General features: G+C 42.3%; 1 protein-coding gene and 1 long non-coding RNA gene across 15 annotated transcripts in view; both read left to right on the top strand.

Moving 5' to 3' along the window:
- Positions 1 to 25,684, top strand: part of fbrsl1 (fibrosin-like 1) — a 337,336-nt gene that overhangs the window by 47,957 nt on the left and 263,695 nt on the right. The gene's annotated exons all lie outside the window — the stretch shown is intronic.
- LOC119492830 lies at positions 9,832 to 24,689 on the top strand. The gene is made up of 3 exons (XR_005207862.1): positions 9,832 to 10,097; positions 23,279 to 23,282; positions 24,676 to 24,689. It is a non-coding gene; the product is annotated as an uncharacterized LOC119492830 (long non-coding RNA).

Below are 25,684 nucleotides of genomic sequence, written 5' to 3'. Positions count from 1 at the left end.
GCTGTGTGTCACTAGGGGGTGGGAATCACCAGAGGCCCCACGGTACAATATTGTCACAATACGATCTCATTGCGATATTTTGCGAGTATTGCGAAAAGATATATATTTTTTCAACTGCAAATGATGCAGTTTGTCAACATCTGTTTTATATAATAAGATACAATTTTCATCTCAGAGTTTTCATTCACATATCTTGAGGTCAGAGATCAAGGGACCCCTTTAAAAATGTCTGTGCCAGTTTTTCCTCACCAAAATTCAGCGAACTTTGGAGAGTTATTTAGCGTTCTTGCCGACAAGCTAACATGACATAGTACCAATCGATTCCTTAGGTATTGTAGTTTCATATTATACCAATATATTCACTCTAGCTTTAAGACTGAGCCTGCTACAACCTTGGAAAGAGAGAATATGTCAGATTGTTAAGAGGTTAATAGTTTATATATATAAGACCGATACTTGACGTTTGCGTATAGATACAATATTGCCACGCAAAATATCACAATACTATGCCATATTGATTTTTTTCCCCCACCCCTATGTATCAGCAAAATTGCCAGTAGCCAAATTACAATGAAATTACAGTGTAATATGCAGCTGATATTATGTGATAATACAATTCTCAGATTCAAATGAATCAAATTGAGTCAACAGATGTAGGTGTGGTGGTGTTTGTCTCTTTCTGTTTGGTAACATATCTTATCTGAGTCACTCAGTCTCAAACAGGATCACAAGTTTAGGTATGAAAGGACAGAGCAGTAGATAGAAGAGTGTTCTGAAACTCTTGAGAGACATGTTACATGAGCAGCTCCTCTGTCTGTGTGGATAAACCACAAGCGTTTTGTCTCAGGCCGCCTTCACAAACACCTTCCTATTTAGAAATGTGTAGTCCAAAAACACCATTAAAGTCGGGAAAGCATGTGAAGGAGAACTCTGTTGCATCCAGTCTCAGCCACTCAGAAAGTGTCATCGGGTTGTGTACAAAATGGTGTAAAGGAGTATGTTTTTACAGCCCTGTACAAATACAACACTCTGTTAACATAATGAAACAGCGTTTTCCCTTTCCAGCAGGGAGGGGGTTGTTTACCGCTGCTCGTTCACTTCCGAGTGATGTTTGCACTTCGTTTCAACGCCACGTATACATCTGTATGAATCTCAATCTTGCGAGGAAAATATCAGCTCCAGTAAGCCTGATAGAGAAGAAGAAGGGGAAAAGAAGACAGCTGTTAGGTGGAAAGTGTGAAGTCATTTATCATGGTTGTGGGTGGCGGAGGGGAAGGCGGAGAGGAGGGGGTAAGGAGCCGTCCCCGGGGACTCCTCCTGTGGCGGCTCTGATCTTGTCTCGGAGCAGGCTGGGTAGGGATAATAAAACCTTTACAGCCATTAACCCAGTGAGTCACAGTGGGCTGTTCCTAAGGCCTGGCTTGTCTGGGGCTCTGCAGACACAATGAGATGGACCAGGCTGCAGCATGCAGGCCTACTCCAGCTGAGCTCCTACAGCTGTCACTCACACAAATGACTCTGACCTCCTGACCCACCTGTGCTGGATTGTTGTATTTGCCAGATTGCTGGCTTTGCCTTTTGGAAAGCTGTTAAGGGCTTTGCAGCACCACTGGTTGAGGGACATGCTTAGTTGTTACAGGCTTGATATGCTGAGAAGAAATTGGTATTTCAGATAACACCACATCAGGAATGAACTCAAAATCTGAGTGTGTAATCCATATGATGTGAGTTTTATTTATGCCTCAAGGTAATGTCAATTTGTTTCGGTTCAAGGGGTTTGACATGTTTCCTAGTGGATGAAGATGTTGCTGTGGAGTGTGAGAGAGGAAATATTTGCACACATCTAAACTAGTACTCAAAATCAACAGCACAACAGACATTAGCTCGACAGTCTTACAGCATAACCCGATGCTGGAAAACAACCCCAGAATAATAAACAGTTTGAGTCTGAACTATGTTCCTGCTCTTAGTACTTCTGTAGCTCCAGGACAGTGAATCATCCGTTCCTGCTCCCTAGGAAGCAGCCATTGTGTTGTTGTATGAAAACAAAGAGCTTGTTCTGGGATCGATTACCTAAAGCCACCAGCCTGTACACTGTTGACATTCCTATCATTATTGTAAGTTGTGATTTGGAGAATTCTTCAACGGGGTATAATTTCTGGGTGCAATCGGTGGCTCTCAAGTGAGACCACTGTAGCAGGCACTACTTACTTACTTACTTACTTACTTACTTACTTGATACATGTGTGTAGCAGGCACGGTGCCAGAATTTCAATTTTGGATGGGCCAAAGTCAATTTAGCTGGGCCTTTAAATTACAGAAGTTACTAATGTTTGCCTTCCTTTGACGGTTCCCAACTGATGGTCTCGCTAAAAAAGGAATGACTGATATCATGCTGTGGAAGGCGGCTAGGGAAACTGTTTGATTAAGACACTTTTTAAATCTTTTTGGCTGGACCTCCGAGGGCCAGCCCAACAAACGCAAAAGTCGGTCACTGACTGAGTGATGAAGATACACGATTGGTCGGCCGAGTGTTGGAGTTTCCTCATTGGCCGTTGCTCTTTCAAAATGAAAAGGTCCTTTATATAAATTAATTCGTCCAGCGCGATGCGTCCAGCTCCAGAGAGAGACCAGGATTTGCAACTTTAGGTTATAAACGAACTAAACCACGGTTGCTTGATCAAGTAAACACAACAAGGCTGTAAAGGCGGACGAGTCGGCGTGATGACGTTTAGGAATCTCATTTCGAAGTCAGAATTTTTGGTATCGTGCCAACACTACAGCAAAATGCTTATTTCTCTTTGTGTAATACCGCCATAAACGTGACTGATACATTTGTTGGAACAGCACTCAGCGTTCAACGCTGTGTTTTTACTGCATCTCAGTGCTGCAAGTGGTTTTGACAGTGAGACTATTAATGAGGGAAGAGTTTGCCCTCTCTGGCATGATGTTGCCTTAAGAAATGCATGTACAGTATGTTTTGATAAGATCTTATCTGGTTCAGTTTCTTATCTCTGTCATTGCAGCTGATAATCATCAGATGAGCCAGTTATTTTTCTGTCACTGTGCAGCTGTGGTAACAATAGAGAGGCTTAATGTTTCCGACCAAAGAGGATTTTAGAGGAGCTGAAAGTATTTTTTCATTGAAGAGTCAAGAGAGACACTTTACTCTGATTCATAATGACTTATCTCAGTAACTAAATACACAACAAAACAGGTCTACAGTGGGTTTTCCCACTTGCTATATATATATCCACAGTCTTTATGTTTATATGCAGGCTACTGGGAGAACTGGGTTTATTGTTCACATGATATCTAAGATATCAGGTTATGGCAAACGGCTCATAAAATTCCCAAAATAACTGAAGTCTTTCTGTGACGTGCTGAGAGAACAACCATGGGTTCAGGTCTGCTTAGCATGCTCTTTCAGATGGTTTCCTCCTTGTACGCTATATTTAACGCCACCGCATTAAATTTTAACCGTGAGCCTTGATTGCTTACATTGTGAAAGGCTCTCATCTCCTTCAGCAAAGATGCATTGCCCAGGATATCATGTCCCTCGGTGTGAATAAGATATGATATTGCATTGGATTGTTGAAACTGAGACAAGATGGGAAAAGAGGAAATGGGCAGCAGTAGAATTGTTCGGCTTAGAGTTCGATTCATGAGACGACAAGAGAAAATATTCAGTGGTAAGTCGATGGCCTCATAGACGAGGCATTTGGTGTATTTCAGTGTGAGCTTTGGATGTGTCATCTCCTCTGTTTCTCATCTTTCATCTCAACACCCTCATTGAATTCTTTCACTGAATGAAACATTGAATAAAAGAGAAAAATGTTCTGTATGAATTTAAACAGATGTGCATTTATTTTCTCTGCAGAGAGTATTCACCTTGTGCAGCTATAATCACCTCTAATTGCAATTTGATGAATAACCACACGACCCACACTGCAACCAGGCTAGCATCCTTGCTTTCTCGCTGTAAACATACCAGCTACATGTGGTTTCTCTGCCCTTTTGTTTCCTTCATTGAAATACAATTCTGGGTACGAACAGATTAGATCTGTTGCATTTTGAGGTTTGATGCAGAGCCCTTACAAAGTCATTTCCTGCAGTGGTCTTAAGACTTAAGACTTTTCCTACACTGTGGCAGCTAGCTTTACCTGCTGCTGAATCTGATCATGCCATATACCATACGGCAAATTCAACAACGTTTAAACTCAAAGTCATACCAATTGGCGATTTAGGGATTTGCTCAAAGGTAGGGTTGGGGTTCAAATACCTTTATCGAATCTGGATCCTTTCAAATACTTTATAACAAAAAGTCAAAGATCCAATTTAAATCCGTAATCACCTTATGTTGGTTTAGAAGACAGGAACACTACATTATTAATAGGGCTGTCAAAGTTAACGCGATAACACGTTAACGTGAATTTGTTTTAACGCCACTAATTTCTTTAACGCATTAACGCAATCAATCTTTCAGAGGTTGTAGCGGGCTCAGTTTTAAAGATACAGTGAAGATACTACATCATATGAAACTAGAAAAACCTAAAGGATCCATTGATATCAACCATGTCATGCTAGCTTGTCGCCGAGGAGGTTAAATAATTCTCCAAACTTACGCTCAATTTTGGCGAGGAAAAACTGTTATGGCCATTTTCTGACCTGACTGAAAATGGGTTCTGTGGGTACCCACGAATCTCCCTGTGAGGTACTGCATTTAGTTGTTGTCTAATTAAAGTTCACAAGTTTTAGATACAACCTGAAAATGAGATGAACAGCACGTTATATTAAATGTTGACTAACACTTTGAATATCAGATGTAGCCTTTATTTGTGTACGCTTTGTTTTTCACAAGCTGCTTACTCCGAAAGTCCTGATTCAGAACAATTGAACTGATAAGCTTCATAGAAGTTTCATTCTGAGTCAGATCATTTCACTAGAGAAGACTCAGCACTCTGTTGGTCTCGCTGAACTGCTGAAACACACAGTTCATTCACAGTCATGGTGGCGATACCGAGTGGTGTTTCTTTCACTTCTCTCCAGCTGCAAAGAGCACGTTAACTAGACAACACACAAATGTTACATTATGGCGCGTTGTTAAATTACCTACAGAATAAACAAAGAAGATAAATAAAACAGACATCAGAACCCATCCCTAACCCACAAAGTAAAAGGTTGAATGTCACAGCTTTGATTTATTTGTCTTCATCACTGCGAATGTGTTCACACCAAACACAGTTTGATGAATTTCCTCCGCCCTGTTTGGCTGAACCTGAAGTGGATCTTGGCTGCTACTAAGATTGCTGAAGACTGGGAGCAACCCAGCAAACAGCCACCTCTCTCTCTCTCTCTCTCTCTCTGTCTCGGTCTCTGTCTGTTGTCCCTCTCTCTCAGCGGCTGACAGAAAGCCACAGGAAGCCGCTGTCAGCCGCTCTGGGAGCAGCGTGAGCGATGCAGGAAGTGACCATCAATCCCTCCTCATTTCCTCCGCTGCGGTCCCCGGCTGCTGGTTTTGGACAGAGCTCTCCCCGAGCTGCACGCCATCAATATGCACTAATGATAGGAATTAGCAATGAACCACTGGCCGCTCACTGGCTGCTGACATTAAGCAGGTCAACAAGATGCTTGTTCCTCTATTTAATGGTACATGGCAAGCTGCTAGGGCATAGGAGCTGCACCCTGCGCAGATTAGGACCAGATTGAATTAGCTGTGGCTGGACAAGTATGAGAGAAGCCTTTAGTGGTTCGTATGGTACGCGAGTACATGTGGTAAGGCTTAGAGGTTTGAATGGCAGAGGAAACGGAACCGAGTTTACAGTGGGTTGAGAAACCCCGAGCACATTTTTCCATGATCACCTCTTTGTCCTGTCTGTAACAAAGGCAGGAAACATCAGAAGATGTCTGGTATTTTATAGCAGCAGAGAGTAGCCTGCATCCCAAAACCTTTTAGAGTATAAACACTATAAACATGGAGTATTTCTGTGTCTGCTGGGGCTGGGTATCATATGGTTTGGGCGTAAATACAAATGTACAGTCCTTTGTATGAAAATACTGATTATAGCAGCTTTTAACCAGGAAATGTGTACTGGACAGTTTTTGATGCTTAATGCTATGGACACATTTTGGTACTCAGAAAGGTTTTATTACCATTCCAAATGTCCGTAGAAGGTTGGGTATGATAGAATAGCGGTATATATAAAGATATAACAGTCAGACAAAAGTAATGAAAATGACAGCTTAACCTTTGTTTGGAAAGGATAAATGATTTAATGCTATTTAGCCTATTTAGCTCAAGTCCATAGTCGATACTGAAAAGTGTTCTCTTGATAAGGAGACATTTTTGCTCCCGGTGATCATGTCAGCTGTCTGTCATTCAGTAGCGTTGACCCCGTGCTGACCTGTAGCTGCAGAGGATGTTATAGCCCGTGGCAAAAGACAACCACTGTGTGAACAAATTCTCCGGTATTTCTTTTTATTTAGTTTGCTGGGGAATTTCAGTGGGAGGGGAAGGCAGATGCCCTCCAGGCAGGCAGTAGAGCAGCCTGAATGTGAGAGGGTGAAAACTAATATGCATTGGTGAGAACTGGCCACTTTTCAACCTTGCAGTGTTATGTCATGGTTGCGTATATTATAGTTTTTGCTCATTTTTTTCTTTTCTTTGACAGCGTTTTTGTTTTGTGTCTTGCTTTGCTCCATTCAAATAGCCCATATGTTGACCCTCAAGGAGTGGCTTTAGCAGCTGGAATTGATTTCTCCAGACACACACCCCGCCCCCCCCTCCTCCAGTAAGTTCTCGTATTGGGAAGTTACTGTCTCGCTGGCACATTGAACGCCTCCCCTCTCCCTCCTGTGATAAATATTGCAGGCTTTTGCCAGTCGAGGCCAGACATTGTCAGGATATTGCTCTGCTTTTAGCACCAGAAGGACTTCCGCTTCCCGGCTCTTTGAACCGGGCGGTGCAGGAGACAAGAGACAAGGGTGTAATTGCCAGGGTGGAATGTGCTGTGTGCCAATTAATGGCAGCCTCCTTTGAAAGAGGAGTATTGTTAGGGGTGGGGATGACTCTCGGCTGCCATTGTTGCCCCCCTGATTGAGGCCTCTTTGAGAGAGGGAGGCAGAGCTTGTTGAAACATCTTACAACTGAGGCTTCGCACCGCGCTGAGAACACCAGGAGCTCCAGGCGCCGGGGGAAGACGTACACTCAATAGTGACACTCTTAAAAGATACCGTCAGCACATCATTTCCGCTTCGTATGTAAGAATCAGAAATAGCTTGTTAACAGTGACACCTGTGGCCGTTAAGTCAACGACAGTCAGTGTCCTGTTGCTCGCGCTTGTGCTCGTACTACGTAGACGCGAGCGAGCAACGGTCAAAACAGTGAGGAGACACACATGAGACTAAATGTGATTGACAGTTGAAACCACAATATCACCATATATTTCACATGCTTGGCAGTAATGTTAGCTTACCAAACGAAGGTCTCTCCATGAATCGAAGGCCCGGCCGATGTTGATCCTAGTGTTAACTTTCAGCCTCCCGACCGTGGTCAAAAAGCACAGGGGAGACACTGTAGTTTTGATCACATGGGCCGGAGTCGATAACGTTACTCACTCCGGAGTTAAACCCCGTCACTTCACTCAGCAGCAGAGAAACAAGACACATTTTTACACTAACTGCAAATTCCCTAGATATTCTCAAAGCTAAAGTAACTCTCTTCTGCTCCGCTGCTCACTCGTTTTCTCACACACTCGCCGCCGCTCTCTTTCTCTCGCTTCACCACTCACTTCCCACATGCACACAAACACTCTTCGCACTGGCTCTGCTATTCTCCCACAACAGTAGTTTTCCTCCTGTCGTCGGTCACATTCCTGTTTTGCAAGACAAGCTTCACTAGATATAAATTTGCTTTTTTTGTGCTTCCATGGAGTTTGTGTTGGAGTCTGAGCTGTGGTGGGGGCCGGTCAATTGTTGGCATTAGCAGACTCCATTTCTAACTGAACATTAACTATCGTTGCACACCGGAGCTGAAAATAAAGGCACTCGGGAATGCGCATGACATCACATCCGTTGGACTTTCCTGGAAAAACGGGCCCGGGTTCTTCACATTGAAAGCAGTCTACAGGGTGATAGAGGAAACCCAGAAAGTCCCAGAAGGTCTCATTTGTTAGGTTAGGTTACTAATAATACGAATGTGTTACTGTTCACACATTGGCAATGAAAAATGATTAAATTATTTTTACACATGTTAAAACTTAGATACAGTCTCTTTAATCAGAGTGTGATTTAAAAGGCAGTATTCTTTGAACCCTTTATGTCAATCTCTACCTTCTATATCCTGCACAGTCGTTACATCAGCATGTTGGGTTTGAGTTTACATCTCAGACCTTCAAAGGTGATGCAGCCCAATTTCCTGGCTTTCTCCTGTTCTAGACAAGGCATGTCACTTCTCGGTGCTGCAGGAGCCCCGTGAAAGCCTCACTACCCACATCAAACAGTAACATGGCCACAGAGAATACGTAGGTTGCTCTATAAATTTGCTAGTTGCAGCATGAATGCATATTGTTTCCCATAATCACATCTGCATAGAGCGTGTAAAGCTCTCAGGGTTGCAGGGAAGTGATTTCATATTTAAAATCCCCAAACAGCATGATGATATATGGGGCAAACATGATGTGTTTTCATCTAAGACTTGATTGATCTGTGATTCTCTGCCTCTGTGTCTAGACTGTGTTGTGTTTTATGTAATTCAGAACAGCTTTGATAATTCAATGAAATACATCAAACATGTGTCAATCAGAGAATCCTGTCTGTCATCCCCCCGTTAAGCCCGTCTTCTGTGAGTCAGTGGGTTATGAACCCGGCAGCAGCTTACTGTGTATCAACAACACTGTAAAAAAAACTCATTTTCTCACCACGAGGGAAACAGCGTTGCTTTGTATTGTAGCACCAGGCCTTTCAGTTTGAAACCAAACATTCCTGTTGATGAATGTGGCTGCTGAGAGCGTGGAGTTTTTTTTTTTCTTTAAAAAAAAAAAAAAAAGGATCAAGCTTGCCGTGCTTTTCAGTGTGTGGGAAGAGAGGAAGAGGAATGTATGAACCCCACAACTACCTCTAGCCTGCCGCGGCCTTTCATTACCCAGCTTGCTGAGGGAAAGGGGAATTGAAAGGTCTGTTCAGGAAACTCAGCCGACAGAAGGCAGACTACATGTCAAGTGAGCCGCAGCTGTTTTGTAGGCCAGTTGATCTGTTCTTCACGGCTTCGTGAATCACTCTGCCTCCCAGCTATGATTTCAGAGCAGAGTTGGATTTACAATTGAATGGTAATTGTAAAAAAAAAAAAGAAGAAAAAAGCAATTGTTAAAAGATTATAGCATATTGCTCTGAGTTGCACTAATCCAGTTTATAGTGTTCCTCTCCATCGCAGTCTTTAAACAGCTTATCGTGAAGTCAGCATGGGCCTAAAGGAGAATGAGGAAGTATTAAGTCATTCAGTTTTGATATGATGTCTCATAGTAATAGTGGATTTTGTTTTCAGCGTGCAGTGAATGTAGAGCTTCAACGATCAATTGATTAGTTGTCAACTATTAAATTAATTGCAAACTATTTTGATAATCGATTAATCGTTTTGAGTAATGTTTTAAGAAAAAAGAGTCAAAAACTATCTGATTACAGCTTCTTAAATGTGAATATTTTCTGGTTTCTTTACTCCTCTGTGACAGTAAAATGAATATTTTTGAGTTGTGGACAAAACAAGACATTTGAGAACGTCATCTTGGGCTTTGAGAAAAAACTTTTTCACCATTTTCTGACATTTTATAGACCAAACATTTAATCGATTAAAAGAGAAAATAATTGACAGATTGATCGACATTGAAAATAATCTTTAGTTGCAACCCTAAGTGAATGTTTTAACGGAGTAGTTCAACACTTTGGGATATACAGTTATTCACTGTCTCGCCAAGAGTTAGATGAGTAGATGGATACCACTCTCACATCTGTCTCTTCAATGTGAAGCTGGAGCCGTGAGCCAAGTTAGCTTAGCTTAGCATAAAGAGTGGAAACAGGGGGAAACGGCTAGCCTGGCTCTGTCTGTACAAAACCAAAGATATAGAACATGTTAATTAATGAGGTTTTAAAGGGGCTAGTTGTTTTCTCCTGTTTCCAATCTTTATACATTATGCTAAGCTAAGCTAACAATCGCCCAGCTCCAGCTACATATATAACAGACAGATATGTGAGTGTGGTATCAATCTTCTCGTCTAAAGCACAGCAAGAAATCAAAATGGCATAATATTCCTTTAATGGTTTAGTGTGTAGGATTTTGCGGTGTCTAGCGGTGAGGTGGGGAGATCGCAACCAACTGAAGCCTCTCCCGTGTGCCAAGCGTGTTGGAGAGCTACGGTGGCTGACTCGAAAACGCAAATAGAGCCAGTTGTTGAAAGAGTAGTATAGGTCTTTTGGAGCAGAGCTAGTGCCTAGTGTGTGTGTGTACGTGGTAAGTGAGTGATGAAGCAAGAGAGAGAGTGGCGGCGACGGCAGCAGCGAGTAAAGTTATCGATTCCGGCCCAAACAGGAAAGTTAACAGAGTTTGGTTTGTCCATTCTGGGCCACTGTTGAAACATGGTGGTGCAATATGATGGACTCTGTGGAGAGGGGACTTCCCTCACTATGTAGATATAAACGGCTCATTCTAAGGTAACGGAAACACCATTCTTATTTTCAGGTGATTATACACTAAAGAAAACATACTTATCAATATTATATTCCATTTCTGTCTATTCTGCTACAGTAGGTTAGTAAAGTTCATCTCAGTCAGTTCATTTAATTTATTTATAAAACACATTTGAAAACAACCCACAATGACCAAAATGCTGTACAGACCAGAGCAGGTAGCTAAAATGACACATAAAAGAAACACCGACATAGACATCAATGCACACAACTCATAGGCACAAATACACAACACACAGGCATAAGCACAAGTCAAAAATCAGCCACATGAGGAAGATTCAAACACATTTCAAACTCATTGTGATCATTCCATGAGTCATTTTCTTACACAGAAGATCAGTTTCATATCAACTTTATACAAAGCACTATTCAAAAAGAGGTAAAAAAAACTATCTGGAGCTGCCCTGTGCAATGACATTCAACAGTGTGAAATTGTAGTGTTGTTATGGGAGATGCAGAGCAACAGCAGCAGCCCGGCCACATAGAGGTGTAGCGACGGGGCTGACAGGGATCTAGCTAACTTTTCAAGCTGTCGTGTGCCTCCGCTCACACTGCCGAGCTCAGGCGGGCTCGGAGAGCCGGAAACACCAGGCTGCCGGAGACGAGGGCATGTTCACCAGCCGAGCTACAGCAAATCTTCAAAGGGAGGATTTGTATGAAGGCATCCGCTACATATTTAGGATGTGGGGCGATTTGTTTGACTCTTGGCTTGCCGTGAGCGGGTACGCGTAGATCCTCACTGTGACACCAACAGCACTTCAGTGTCTCTCAGCTTTATCATTGTAGTGCCTTTTTTATTGCATTAGGTATATGTAAAATTCGGGTGTATTGAAGTGGGGTTGTATTAGGTACTTATCCATAGTAGGTGTAATACCTACAGTAGATGACAGTCAGCGTGCCCTCAGCTCGGAGTGCTTTGGACGGGGATGGCAGCAAAATGTATTTTTGCCACCTAAAAGAAAGGCTCACTTAAAAAACAAATCGATATCCGTTTAAGTGTACGCTATATTTAGAATATTTTCCGATAACGAACTCAACTGAAAGTGAATCGTATCTTTTCTGTTTTTTTCATCTGAGCCTGCTGGATTTGGAGAGAGCGTAGATAAGTTTCACTCTCAGTTCAGTTCCCCGTCAGAAAGGAGAAGGAAAGGGCTGTCTGACGGCAAGATAAAGCAGTGAAAATGTTCTAAACATAGCGTACCTTTTAAATGATATTGATTTATTTTTTAGGTGAGCCTTTCTTTTAGGTGGCTAAAATATGTTTTTCTGCCGTCCCTGTCCACAGCACCGTATTGTTTTGCTCCGATGTTGGTATTCCTGTTTGTTTCTCCAAGCTTGGGGCGCGCCAACCATCATCTACTGTAAGTAATACACCTACTATGGATTAGTACCTCACACAACCCCTCTTAAAAAAAACAAAACTATCCCTTTAAGTCCCTGATGGTGTATCTGAAGCCATGTAGACTAGATCAGTAACAAAGCTCTTTGAGAGATGCCACTCTATCATTTACTCAATTTCCCATCATGATTGCTGAATGACAGTTTCCATATAGAAATACAAAAAAAGCTCCAATTAATCACATTAAGCTACTGTCTGTTTTTCGCCAAGACGGAGAGCTGTTATGCCAGCTCTGTGCTGGCAGCTCTGTAATTAAATTATATTAAAGCCAAAATACTGTGCTTTTTAAGTTGTGTCAAATTAAGCAGCTCAATGTTCTCGTGTGATCCAAACAATGTCGACGCGACGCTGATTAGAGCACACTCGGAAAGAGAGCTGTGTGCTTTGTTGATTCCTTTAGTTGTCATTAAAAGCTGTGTTATTGCTCTGCTGCAGGAGGATTTTCATTTCTCTGCTTCTTTTATGGACTAAAATGCCTGTGGCCTATTTTCGGCTAATGTACTCTCTGGTACTGGAGGCCCATTGTGTTTCCTGTAGTAGACAATCTTTTTAGTTACACAGCCCTTTGCTCCGCTTATACTGCCTCCACTCTGTATGTTCTGCTGTCATGGCAATCCACTCTGCTTGATATCAACACAAAGAAAAGACCCACAATGCACTTCAACCTGGAAAGAGAAAACTCTTAAGGCTTGTCTGCCGTGCCAGGCTTTTTTCACACCCTGCCAATGTCTGAACCCATCAGTTAACATATTGGCTCCACTTCCCCTATTATGTGCCTGCTGATGTAAACTGCCAGCCGTGTGCCGTTAGCTGTTGAAACATGTAAGAGGCAGGCTGATGGAGGAGATGAGCAGCCTAAAACAGACTGCATTATTAGGTACGCAGCTGGAAGCTTGCAAGCCTCTCATTTGTAGTGCCGCGATGGGAGCATAAACAACGGCGTAATCTTCCCGACTTCAATGATGTAATCAGCGGTAAAAACTGATGATAGTCTGCTACGAATGGGCCGACCGCAGCGCTGATGCAGTGCGGCTTGTCTCGGCGATCGCGCCGCTGTTGTTGTTGTTGTCAGGCTCACTTTCAGTGTTGCTTTCTTAGCTGGCATTGTGAAGGACATGTGCTCATGTTCTGCAGCCATGTGGGGCCACTTAGGCTCAGATATATGTGGTTTTGTGTTAAGATGAAGTTTATTGATCTCCACTTGGAAATTGGATAATGTGTCCAATGGTATGTACAATTTGTTTGATTGAATCTTTGATTATAAGCTACAGTTTATCCAGTTCCACTATTTCCTTGCAGTATGTGTCAGTATTCAAATTAGGGCTGTAAAAGTTAACGTGATAATAACGCGTTAATGCAAATTTGTTTTAAAGCCACTTATTTCTACTATTTTTCTCTGACAAATCTCTCTTTAAGGTACATAACATTTTTTATTAATTTGCGATTAACTGTGGACAATCATGATTAATTGCGATTAAATATTTTAATCGATTGACAGCCCTAATTCAAGTGCACAGTTAATACAGTTAATGAACAATCATTTTTCCGTACACAGTGTTACACAGCATACAATATATCCTCTAAGCGCTGATCCTCCGCTGTCAGCATGTTGTTTGGAGAAGCTTTTGTTGGCTGCATGTCAGTATTTAGACTACCTGTGATTGGCTGTTTAGGGGCCCACTGAGCTGTGTGGACAAACAGCCGAGTCTCCGATTAATAAGGGGTGAACGGCAGTCTGCAGGCCTATTACTGAGCTCATTAACCTGCCAGCTGCCCCTGAACACACACTCATGCACACACACACACACATACACAGGCAGATATACACTGTGCTATAACAGACTCTAGTCACTGTAAGCCATCAAACACAGATACTGTCTTGAAAACATTGTGATCCAGCATTCAAGCCACTCAGTTCATATGAAATATATACAACATATGTTACTGTCAGTCTGTCATGCTCTAGATGTTACAGTGGTTTTTTTTACAAGCCCATCACTGCAAAGACATATTTCTCATGTAAAACATGAAACAGTTTCTGTGTCAGTCTTTTTTATTCCTTTTTATTGAATATGCCTATTGAAAATGGGCTTCCAGTCTATAAAAAGCACATCATTTCCTATTTTCAGGTCATGTTTCTTCATATAACACTTGAACATGAATTAAAGATATCTGTGGCATTTCCATATGAACACATTTTTTCTATTCGGTAAGAATAGCACGCTCAGGAAAGCTTCTACCTTTGCACTTCTAAGCAGCTGGCATTTGTTTGGTCTTTCCTTGGAAAAAATCTTCTGGAGTAGCACAGGATCGCTCGCTTTTTTTGCCTACAGTATATCAAATAGGAGAAGAGCTTGGTTTGTGGAGAGTAGTAGTGAAAAAGAGAGTAGTCAGAGGAGCCTGTTAAACTAACCGGTGATCTCAGAGATAACCTATGGCATCAGGTGTCAATTGGTCATCGATCTGCTCCGCAAATTAAAGTCAAATATTACACATTATTAAAGCATAGTTAACCATTACTAAAAACAAATGACCTTATGTACTCATGTTGATTTACATACAGATTAAGTTTCTTTATGTCAGTGTAACATACAACAAATAAGCAGTTTTCTGTTTTCACAAACAAAGGTAGTCATCAGGTTGTGGTTCCTTAGAGTTTCAAAAAAATTCTAAATGAATACACTAAAAACTGTATAAATGACACCAAACAGCTTGTGCAGCATATGTTTTCTAAATCCAAATGACAGCACTGAGTAGGGACGTCACGAGAACCGATAATTTGCTGCCAAGTCGATGCCAAAATTAAAAAAAAACATGACTACTTGTTTTTCTCCGATACTGTTGGTACCGTCAGGGCTCAAGACTAATGGCGTCCCGTCGTCCCGGGAACGATATAAAATGTGTTTGGACGCAGTTAACCCACTATTGACGCATCCAGGGGACGCACCCTATTTTTCGCTACATTGTGAAACACAAATCCGTGTTTAAGTCAGCAGGATGCGAGCTAGTTAACGATAGCTGTTGTGTTAGCAGCCAATAAGCAGCACAGTACTGCACGGAGCTAACAGCTAATGTTAACAGGATGTGCCATTGATTTACATTATGATACCTTTCAGGCTCTATTCAGTAAAAAGGAGAGAAGGTAAATTCTAACGTTATCATGGTGCGTTCAAATCTAATTGTCTACAATGTAGTTTATGGGGAGGATCTTGAATAAATCCAGATGTTTGTAGGAGATGTTTTCACAGCAATATAAAATAGATAATAGAGAGGAAATTATGACCTGTTTGACTTCCTATCAAAAGCCAGTATGCAAACAGTAATAAAGGAGATGATATTGAAGTACGTGGGTATGGAAGTGGTATAGAGAATCATGGAATTTCACTGGTATTGCTATAGACTATAAAGTTCTGGTATTGTGACATCCCTAGCACTGAGGATTCAGAAGTCTTTCATTCACTTCATCTTACTTCTGCAGTGTCTCTACACTACACTTGAAGCGCTCTGCTTTACCAAGCCGCCGCTTGATGTGTAGAGAACATTTGTGACGCTCGAGTTGTCAAGATGAAGGCTTCCAAGCTTGAAAGTCCTGAATGTAAACACAACAAGAGTAGGAACCAGAGATTTTATCCACCCTCAACGCAAGGGAGCACATTTCTGGCATACCAGTCATCATTGGATAAATCGGCAGATATTGTGTTACTGCAGAGTGGTTGTGTAAATCCCCTCATTTCATGCCTTTACATGTTAAAATATCACGTATTTGTGCTGTTATTTTATTGCTGTTATTTTTAAATAATGTCCTATTACAGGAAAGGGAACTATTTCCATTGTAGGATTGGCTTTAGTGTTCATAGTGCACATGTTTCTACTCAGAAATGTCACATCATTTCAATGAAATAGTCACTGACATGAGCGGGCACCTCAGAAACGTCTCTGTCGAAACTGCAAAGGAAATCATGTATTTAATATATTGTGAGATATATATATATATATATATATATAATGAGGTTTTTGTGTGGAATACCAAGTGAGCACTTTCTACAGTAACAATAGACTCAACTGCAGTGTCAAGGCTGAGCCACTGCAGAGAGCTAAATACTTCCTCTCATCTAAGGTGCTTTGATGGATGGTGACACGTACGTCTGCCGACCCACTGTGTGTGAAATTCACAAATACACGCTTCTCTGTTGTGACTGTTGTGAGGATGACTCGATAATATGGCAGTTCCCATTTGGGCTCAGACTATAAATGCAAGCAGTGAACATTTTCCTCCGAGGCACCTTTCAGTACCACAAATGCACTCAGCTCAGTGAGCTAACATTAAGTTGACATTATTATACTACTACTGTATTTTGACCGTGGCTGCGCATACTGTACATCACAGATGGAGCACGCTGCAGCATAGAACAGCATGATTACCCAGCTTTCTCTCTATTAAGTTTCCATGACAGTGGAATGCGCGGGCCGGGAAGGTCGCAGAAGAGATAAGTGCTACTTACCATATTCAGCGCCGTTTGAACTAGGTAATTATATTCAGCCGGAGACGTTTCCCCCTCCCTCCCTACCCCACAGTTGCTCTCTCTCTCTGTGTTTCTTCACGGCCAGTTTAAGGGCTGGTGTTGAGCTTTAACAAGGCCGCTTTTGTCCCAGATAAAGCTTCTAGACAGCGCTCATCAGCGCAGCGTAAGATCCCTGCCTGCCGGAGCACAGAGCGCTGCCCCGGGGGCATCTTATCACTCCACTGGCAATCACAAATACCCACTGAGATAGATGGGCTCCTCAGTTCTCTCTGTGGGGAGCCCTTCAGCTGAGAAACGATGGCTTCTCTCGTTCTGCAAACACTCGTGACTGGCAGCTTGGCAGACAGACAAACATAAAAATACAGAGAGAAAGCAAGAGCTACTGACAGACAGATGCCTGCAACCCACACAGAGAAGTGTTGGGCTTGTTCTACACATGCACTGATTGACAGATTGGCAGGCAAGATGGAGACGAAGGCAGACAGAAAGCTGACATATGCATATAACACTCATGAAGACACGTTTAGGCAATTGTGCAACGTGCACACCACACTCCCACACAACGGCACTGTGCGACTGCATTCCTGCCTTATATTTCTCGCTGCCATGGAATGGCGAGCTCCACACAGGAATTTTTATACATCATGTTATTGAATTCCAAACGGCATCCTCACCTCTTCAGATTGTGCGGTTGTGCTACCCCCGCAAAGTAACAGTGGTGTTTCAGACAAGCAGCACATTCATGTGGAGTGATGGCAGGAGGACAGGTCTATAAGGATGGAGCCAGAAAACTACTGTCACCACCAGTTGCACTTACGGTGGTGACTATGGTTACAGCCATAGAGTGATTTCCCCACATTATCATTGTAAAGTTAATGGACATAGCGTTACCTTGCGATGAGAATGAAAGACAATTGAGACGAGTCCATCAGGAGTTCTGCTGAAAGCATTAGCCTTTCCAAACAAAACTCACTTCATCAACTAAAACAACTCCTCATTTACCGTTAGCAAGGTTCTTCAACCTCTCCTCTCAGCATCAAAACAAACCCTATGCCAGTTGACCGGAAAAAAACGACAAAACAGGAAGTGACCTATTGCAATTGCCTGCCTATAAGCCATAATACTGAATCTATTTGGGATTTCTACATAAAAAATATTGCTTAATGTAGTATATCAGCCATTCAGAATACCAAAGACAGTTCTTACATATTAAATTCAGGCAAAATTGAAACAAATTGGTCATTGGTCAAACAAATTTTTCTCCCCGAACACTTTTCCCCTATTCAAATGTTTCACATGGGGGTGTGTAAGCATTCGTAGGAACCCACAAAGTCAGTTTTTATAAATTTCCGTGCAAATTTTTCGGACAAAATTCTGTGATTGATGTGAAACGGCTTGTAGTCCCTCATCATACTAGACCATCCTGACATGCTGAGATATAGATATTTTTGGAGAAGAGCCAGTTCAGTACTGTTTGGCTTCCTTTCAATCTGCCTCAAAGGTCATCCTACATGCTCACCCACGACGGTTACTTCCACTAATAGAGACATCACCATCTATTTCATTTGCTAGTAAAATAACACGGAGCTGGTGTCATGTAATTACATACACGCACTCTGTACTATATGATGAATGTATACCACTTAGTGCTCCGGGGGGGCAGATGGTCTGTTATTATGTTGTCAATGAGTCAGGCAGAACAGACAAGCCATTTGTCTCCATGTTGTAATGAGTCAATGTTTCGAAACAGTAATTACCTTTTCGACCAGCTGACAAATGACAAGAATAGTAGCATACCAGTAGACACACACACACACCGCCGTATGCTCAAACACACACACACACACACACACACACACACACCATCTCATGACGGAGTCGGGGTCGCGTTGACCTGTAACCCCTGCTGTCACATCACCATTGATTCCCTTCCTGGATCAGACCTCATTATGTGGGGGCAGCCAGCCAGACCACTCTCCCTGCCAGCCATTGATCATCTTCAGTCCTGATTTTATCATCACTCAGATGGATCACATTTACACCTGGAATAAACATTCATCCCCCGGTATATTTACAGAAATTATATATGACAAGCTTGCTATCCAAGTACTCTTGCAATATTTACACTCATCCCGATACACTCCTTTTCCCTCTGAATTTGTCACGGAATTCATTCAGAGCTTCCGGATTCTGTGATTTCCTAAAAAGTCTTAAAAACCTTATTTTCTTTATTCTAGTGATAATTCAGTATTCAGTTTCCATAAAAAAGTAACTTGTTTCAAGAATTTTCTAGAAATACATGTGAAGACAGAATAAGGCAGATTGCTGCCCAAAAGAAAAATAAAACTTGATACTAGAGTATTGTTGTTAACCCCTTTAAAGCGTAATTTTGGTATTTTGGATTTTAACCTGGACCTTATTTTCCCAGGTTTTTTTGTCTAAGTTACAACAACTTTTATAATTGGTCCAATATTGAGAGATAATGTTGAAACCTGCAGCCGCTAAACGAGATGCGAGGGCAAGTGATCAGTGTCAATGTAACGTTGCGTCCACTAAAAGTGCTTATTTATGCCACTGACAGGCTAAGATTGTTATTAGAAGTGTCTAACAACATTATGGAAAAAACCCTACAGAGAAATAAAACCTTTTTATTTACCTGTCGCTTGATCCGGTCTGTTTGTTATTGTGTCCAATACTGGCTCATGGAGAAGTCTTGTTGTGATATCTGAATATCCCTATGCTCTGGCTCAAATATATGTTGGCGCCATCTTTTAGATATCACTGAGCTACGCTTTCTGTACTCCAACATAACAAATATGGATGTATTCCACTATTCCACCGTTGTCTTCCAGCAACACGTCACCTTGCCAGATTTCAGAAGGAGACTTCTCCTTGAGCGAGACTCTTTCCATAATGTGAGATGCTTCTAATGACAGAGCCTGTCGAAAATAGCACTTTTAGTGGACGTAAATGACGGTGCCAGCTTGCCCCATAGCACCATATTACAGCCCGTGACAGTGCTCTCCCTAAATACTGGACCAATTTCAGAAATTGTTGTTAGTCAGTTAGACACAAAAACATGGGAAAATAGGGTCCAGGTTGAAAAATACCGAAGTTACGGATTAATGCTTGAGACAAGTTGATTTTACTGGCAAAAAAAGAAGAAAAAAACCCGTAAAGGAATCATTTGGAGACTAAATCTAGGCTTGTCGAGACAGAGATTTCTGCTGTGTATTTACACTTTCATTATTAATGTGGCCAACTGTGTCTCTGACCTTTTTGTGAAGGCAATTCAGAGCTCATGACTTCACTGCATCGACAACTGCATTTTATGTGCTCTTTATAGTTGTTGCTCAGTCCAAATACAATCCAGCCATGCAGGCTGCCTCTTAAAGTCAAGTTTAACAAGGCTCACAGAGACTGCCAGCTCTAAGTGATGCAGTCTGTCCACATATGAACACTCAGAGGAAATGATGTGTGTAAACCTCCCCCAGAAAAAGAAGGTAACATTTCAAGGAAGTGAGTCTGGAGGATAGAGGAGAGTTTGCTTAGAGGACGGTGAGAAAGCTGCAGTGTTTTGACTGGAGGTAAATGTCACAGTAATGTCAACTGCTTCCGATCCATAAAAAGAGGAGAGGAAGGTTAAGTTGTTTTTGTTTGGGGGGGTTGGTTGGCGATTGGGAATAAGCTATCTGGATGATTATTACTGTTGTTATTATTCTTTGCAAGCCAAGAAAAAATGACTTGTTGACATGGTGATTTGTAGGAGCTGTGGATTATCAGCAGGATTTAGATGTGCTGAAGAGAGAATTTGTGTTTTTGCTATTAACTTTTAGGAAGGTCAGCCATTCACACGTCTGGAGTCGGCGGCATGAAATCAATATTACATGTTTGCTCTTTTCACTGTTGAGATCCTGCCTTTCTTACAGGCCGGTTGTGTATCCTGACATCTTCAGCAGTCTTTTTTGTACTGTATCTATTCAGTATATAAAGCTTCTGTAACACATTGTTCAATACACAGTGATACACCCACCACTCATAAGAATAGCAGTGCTGGCTTAATATAGTCAGTGTTTGCTTTCAGCTACTGGCAGTAGGCTGGGGTATAACCGGGGCCGAATAAATCATGAAATAAACATTTTCCACTGCACAAACATATTGACATTTCATTTCCCTATGATGCTCTATGATATATAGTTATGACTCATATTTGTAAAGATTTGTAAATTGCCACACAGGCTCATTATTGGCAGAGAGGCTGGCCTGTAATTCCTGGGACTGGAGCAGGATGAATGGATGCATTTACATACTAATTCAATGAATGCCAAGGGCACAAATTGTTTATTACGTATGAAGATGATGAGTGTGTATTTAAGAGTTTACACTGATATGTTGTAATGAACATTTATACAGCAGCAAGGACCTGCTTTACAGTTATGGGAATGTTTGTTAAAGCAACCTGTTGCATTATTCAAATGTACTGTACTGTACTTGCCACGAGGTAAAACATCAGTGTAATTCTTTTTTATTTTTAATGAGTCTGCAGATGATACCGTATTTGCCTGGATTTTTCCTGGATATTTTCGTATTCTCAACGGTAGATGTTCTCTTTGAAACGAGCGGGTATGTTACATTCCATTAAAGCTGGAGTAGGCAGGTTGGAGCGAATATGATTCAAAAATATATATATATTTATGAAATGGTCACTATATCCTGACAGTAGTGCATGAGACAGGTAATCTGAAAAAAATCATGTGCCTCTGTGTCCTCCGGTGCTCCTAATGACATCTGCAACATTTCACAGACCGGAGGAAAACAACCAATCAGAGCCGAGCTGGAGCCTTGCCGTCTCTGAGCAGCTGTCAATAACACGCAAACTCCGATCAAACGGTCAAACTTGGCAGCGCCGATCACATCACTCGCTCATCACTCATCTTCAACCGCTTATCCGGGGTCGGGTCGCGGGGGCAACAGCTCCAGCAGAGGACCCCAAAATTCCCTTTCCCGGGCCACATTAACCAGCTCTGACTGGGGGATCCCGAGGCGTTCCCAGGCCAGTGTGGAGATATAATCTCTCCACCTAGTCTTGGGTCTTCCCCGTGGCCTCCTCCCAGCTGGTCGTGCCTGGAACACCTCCCTAGGGAGGCGCCCAGTGGGGGCATCCTTACTAGATGCCCAAACCACCTCAGCTGGCTCCTTCCAACGCAAAGGAGAAGCGGCTCTTCTCCGAGTCACTCACGGATGACTGAACTTCTCACCCTATCTCTAAGGGAGACGCCAGCCACCCTCCTGAGAAAACCCATTTCGGACGCTTGTACCCGCAATCTAGTTCTTTCGGTTATGATGATCACATATGAATCAATATTCAATATGTTACTGTAATGCCTACTCGCATAAAACGTTTTCAGAAACATCTTGTAGTGTACTGTTTAGCTGTAAAATGAGAAAGTTTGTGACCCGGCAGCCATGTTGAGATCAGTTGAGGAAATACCAAGCACCGCCCACCAGCCGGAGCAAACTTTCTAATTTTACAGCTAAACAGTACACTACAAGATGTTTCTGAAAACATTTGAGGTGAGAAATAGGCATTACAGTAACAGAATATTGATTCATATTTGATCAGGGCTGCCTAGTTTGACCGTCTGATTGGATTTTGTGAGTGATTGACAACTGCCTCTGTTGAATGAACAACCAATAGGAATACTCTCTATCTGAAATGACCTGTGATTGGACCAAGTTTCCCGTCACAGGCTAGATTTTCTAAAGCCTGAAAACAGAGCCAGGAGGAGAAGCTGAAGTCTAGTTTTCTCTCAGAACACTTGAATTACTGAAAGGGTATTATGGAATTTTCACCCAATGATGCCAAAAAACTTCTGCCTACTGCCGCTTTAAGAGAGTGTTGCATTATATGTTTGTTGCCTTAATGTTGCTCGGCCAGTGAGTTTATAGTGAGTCTTTTAGACTCAGTCAGCCCTTAAAGTCTTTAGGAAGTCCTGTTTAAACTACCAAAGTTTCTGATAGCTTGTGTACCGTGTGCTGCTGCTACAGTGGAAACAGCTTCTCCGGACATCTTCACTGCATAAACGGTTCAGGGAGCAAATCAGCCAACCAGCTAGATGTGGTATTTACATTCTGCTTTAGTGGAAGTGTGTCACGGTTCATTTTTATGAGAGAAAACACTCCAGAGAATAAAGAGTTCTTATCCTTGTACCACTAGTATCTCAGAGAGAGTTTTTCTAACAGGACTGAGAAAGTTTTTCTCATCTTCAAATAGTCTAAATACAGCCCCAGTTGGTGGTTGAAAATTTGTCTGAACAACCTCCAAGCTCAGTTGATCAATTGGGTTCACTGTGTCAGGACAGTTCAGATAATGTCTGGCAGATGATTTAATGTACTTTTACATTTTCTGCACTCCCTGTGTGGCAAAACCCACCCACCATGTATTCCAAGCAGTCTAAAACAAACACGCCAATGCTTTGACCCAGGTCTGCGAAGGGAGCAGCTACATATGGAAAAATGACTTCTCTGGCTCCAGTACAGCTAATGGTGCTCGAGAGCTCTGGCCTGATCTAGATCCAGCTGTGCAGCATTGATTTGTGGGCTGAATCTGCAGCAATAGGTCTGTCAGGGGTCAACCATACAGGTATTTATGATAGGAGCAGCAGATTGCTATGAATGGATGACTTCCTTGGCTGTGAGAGGGGACTCCGGGGACAAGGGAGGGTGGGGGGGTGGGGTTACATCACTCCAGCAGAATGTAATAGGGATACAATGAGGTGCTGCTCGGCTGAGAAATGGGTACAGGATTGGCAGCGCTGGCGGTTTTATAAGGCCGTTTGAATATTAAGCCGCCGGACATGAGGGGAGCAGACCTTTTAAAAGTCTGTGCCCTGCTGTCATTAAGCAGGCCGGGAGAGGCTGGGAGAGCCTGGATGGATGAGGGTAAGAGCAGTTCTCCAGAGAGTCAGTGAAGATATACATGTTTCACTTCATTTGACGCTCTTTGAACTTGAGCGTGTATGTGTGTGATATTACTTTTTATGGAGGCTGTAAAAAGTTTTGTTGTGTAAAGAGACACAAAGCCGGGTCAGCTGAGGCCTGGGCTTGTATTGGCAGGCCCAGACACACTGTGGCTGCCAACTTTCCCTGTGAAAAAAAAACGTAAACAGACAGTCACAACTAGCACACAGCGCGCTGATCCACCGCTCTGTGCATAATGCCCCGTGGAAAGACTGAAGCAGAACCTGGCAGCAGCACGAGCCATTTGGAGGCTAAGGACGCGTTTTCCTCCATATAAAGTGATTTCAGCGTTTTCATGCAGAGCATCGAACTTCTGGCAGGCAGTTTTGATGGAGGGAGTGTGTCACCGGATGGGTGTCAAACCCCAGTGGAGGTTTTTGGAAGGGGGGGACATCTCATGCGGAACCTCAGAGCTGGATCAGAGAATACTTGTTGAGACAAACACATGAGCTGCGCATGAGTTTGGGGATTTGATCTGACTATTTTTGGATTCTGGGAATACCCACATGCTTGCTCTTGCTCCCAGTAAGCTTTGCATCTCAAGTATTCAAAACCAAAGTCTTCCTTTGTAACACAGCACTGTGAGAGTTCCTGTTGTTCACACCTCTTTCCAGTTGATCTCTCTCGCCCTGCACCTGAGCTAAGGTTCCCGTGGCCAGGGTCGGCTCTAGCCCTTTTGGTGCCCGAGGCGAAATTCGGATTTGGAGCCCCTCCCCGCCAGAGGCGTCAGCGCTGCTCTCGGGTTAGGGTTAGGGTTCAACCACCCGGAACTCTAACCTTAGCCCTGTAAACCACAACACACATCAGACATCACAATGGTTTTAAGACAAAACCATATGCCACTAATTTCTTTAACGCATTAACGCAATCGATCTTTCGGAGGTTGTAGCGGGCTCAGTTTTATAGGTAGTGGGAACATACTGGCAACATATGGAACTAGAAAACCTAACAAATCCATCGGTACCAACCATGTCATACTAGCTTGTTGGAAAGGAGGTTAAATAAAGCTCCAAACTTGTGCTAAATTTTGGCGAGGAAAAACTGGCATAGACATTTTCAAAGGGCTCCCTTGACCTCCGACCTCAAGATATGTGAGTGAAAATGGGTTCTATGGGTACCCACGAGTCTCCTTTTCACAGACATGCCCACTTTATGATAATCACATGCAGTTTGGGGCAAGTCATAGTCAAGTCAGCACACTGACACACTGACAGCTGTTGTTGTCTGTTGGGCTGCAGTTTGCCATGTTATGATTTGAGCATATTTTTTATGCTAAATACAGTACCTGTGAGGGTTTCTGGACAATATTTGTCATTGTTTTGTGTTGTTAATTGATTTCCAATAATAAATATACATATACATTTGCATATTTGCCCACTCCCATGTTGATAAGAGTATTAAATACTTGACAAATCTCCCTTTAAGGTACATTTTGAACAGATAAAAAATGACAAGATTAAGATTTTTATTTTCATAAATAACTGTATTTATTATAATATAAATAAACAATTGGTCCCTGATATTGTTGGCTAAAAAGTGTTTAGTCAGTTTCACTATAATTTACACTTTTATTAACAAATAAGTGAGGCTGGGGAGATGAAAAAGTGTGAGAAAGAGAGTTACATACAGGGGTGAAAAGTGTATTTCTTTCTTTATTTATATATAAATGTGTTACCTCAATGCATAAAATGAAGGTGGGGGCCCACCAACATTTTTTAAAATGATTTAATTATTATTTTTATTTGTTTAGAGGGTGACTAGCGCCCCCCAGAAGGTGGCGCCCCAGGCGACCGCCTGTATGGCCTATGCCTGAAGCCGGCTTTGCCTGTGGCTGTACAAACTCTATTCTCCTCCGTCTACTTATCCCACATTCAGAGCCATCCAAATGAAAATTCATTTCTTTCAGTTAATTGACTCACAGCGTCTTTCCCTCAGCTCCCTCCGAGTTGTGAGGCAGAGTCAGCTGTCAATTCCAGATTACGGCGTGCTGTTGTTGGAGAGAGGA

The sequence above is a fragment of the Sebastes umbrosus genome, chromosome 8 (assembly GCF_015220745.1).
Source record: "Sebastes umbrosus isolate fSebUmb1 chromosome 8, fSebUmb1.pri, whole genome shotgun sequence".
In the NCBI taxonomy this organism is placed as follows: Eukaryota; Metazoa; Chordata; class Actinopteri; order Perciformes; family Sebastidae; genus Sebastes; species Sebastes umbrosus.
The sequence above is the reverse complement of the archived record's forward strand: the minus strand, read 5'-3'. Positions and strand labels throughout refer to the sequence as shown.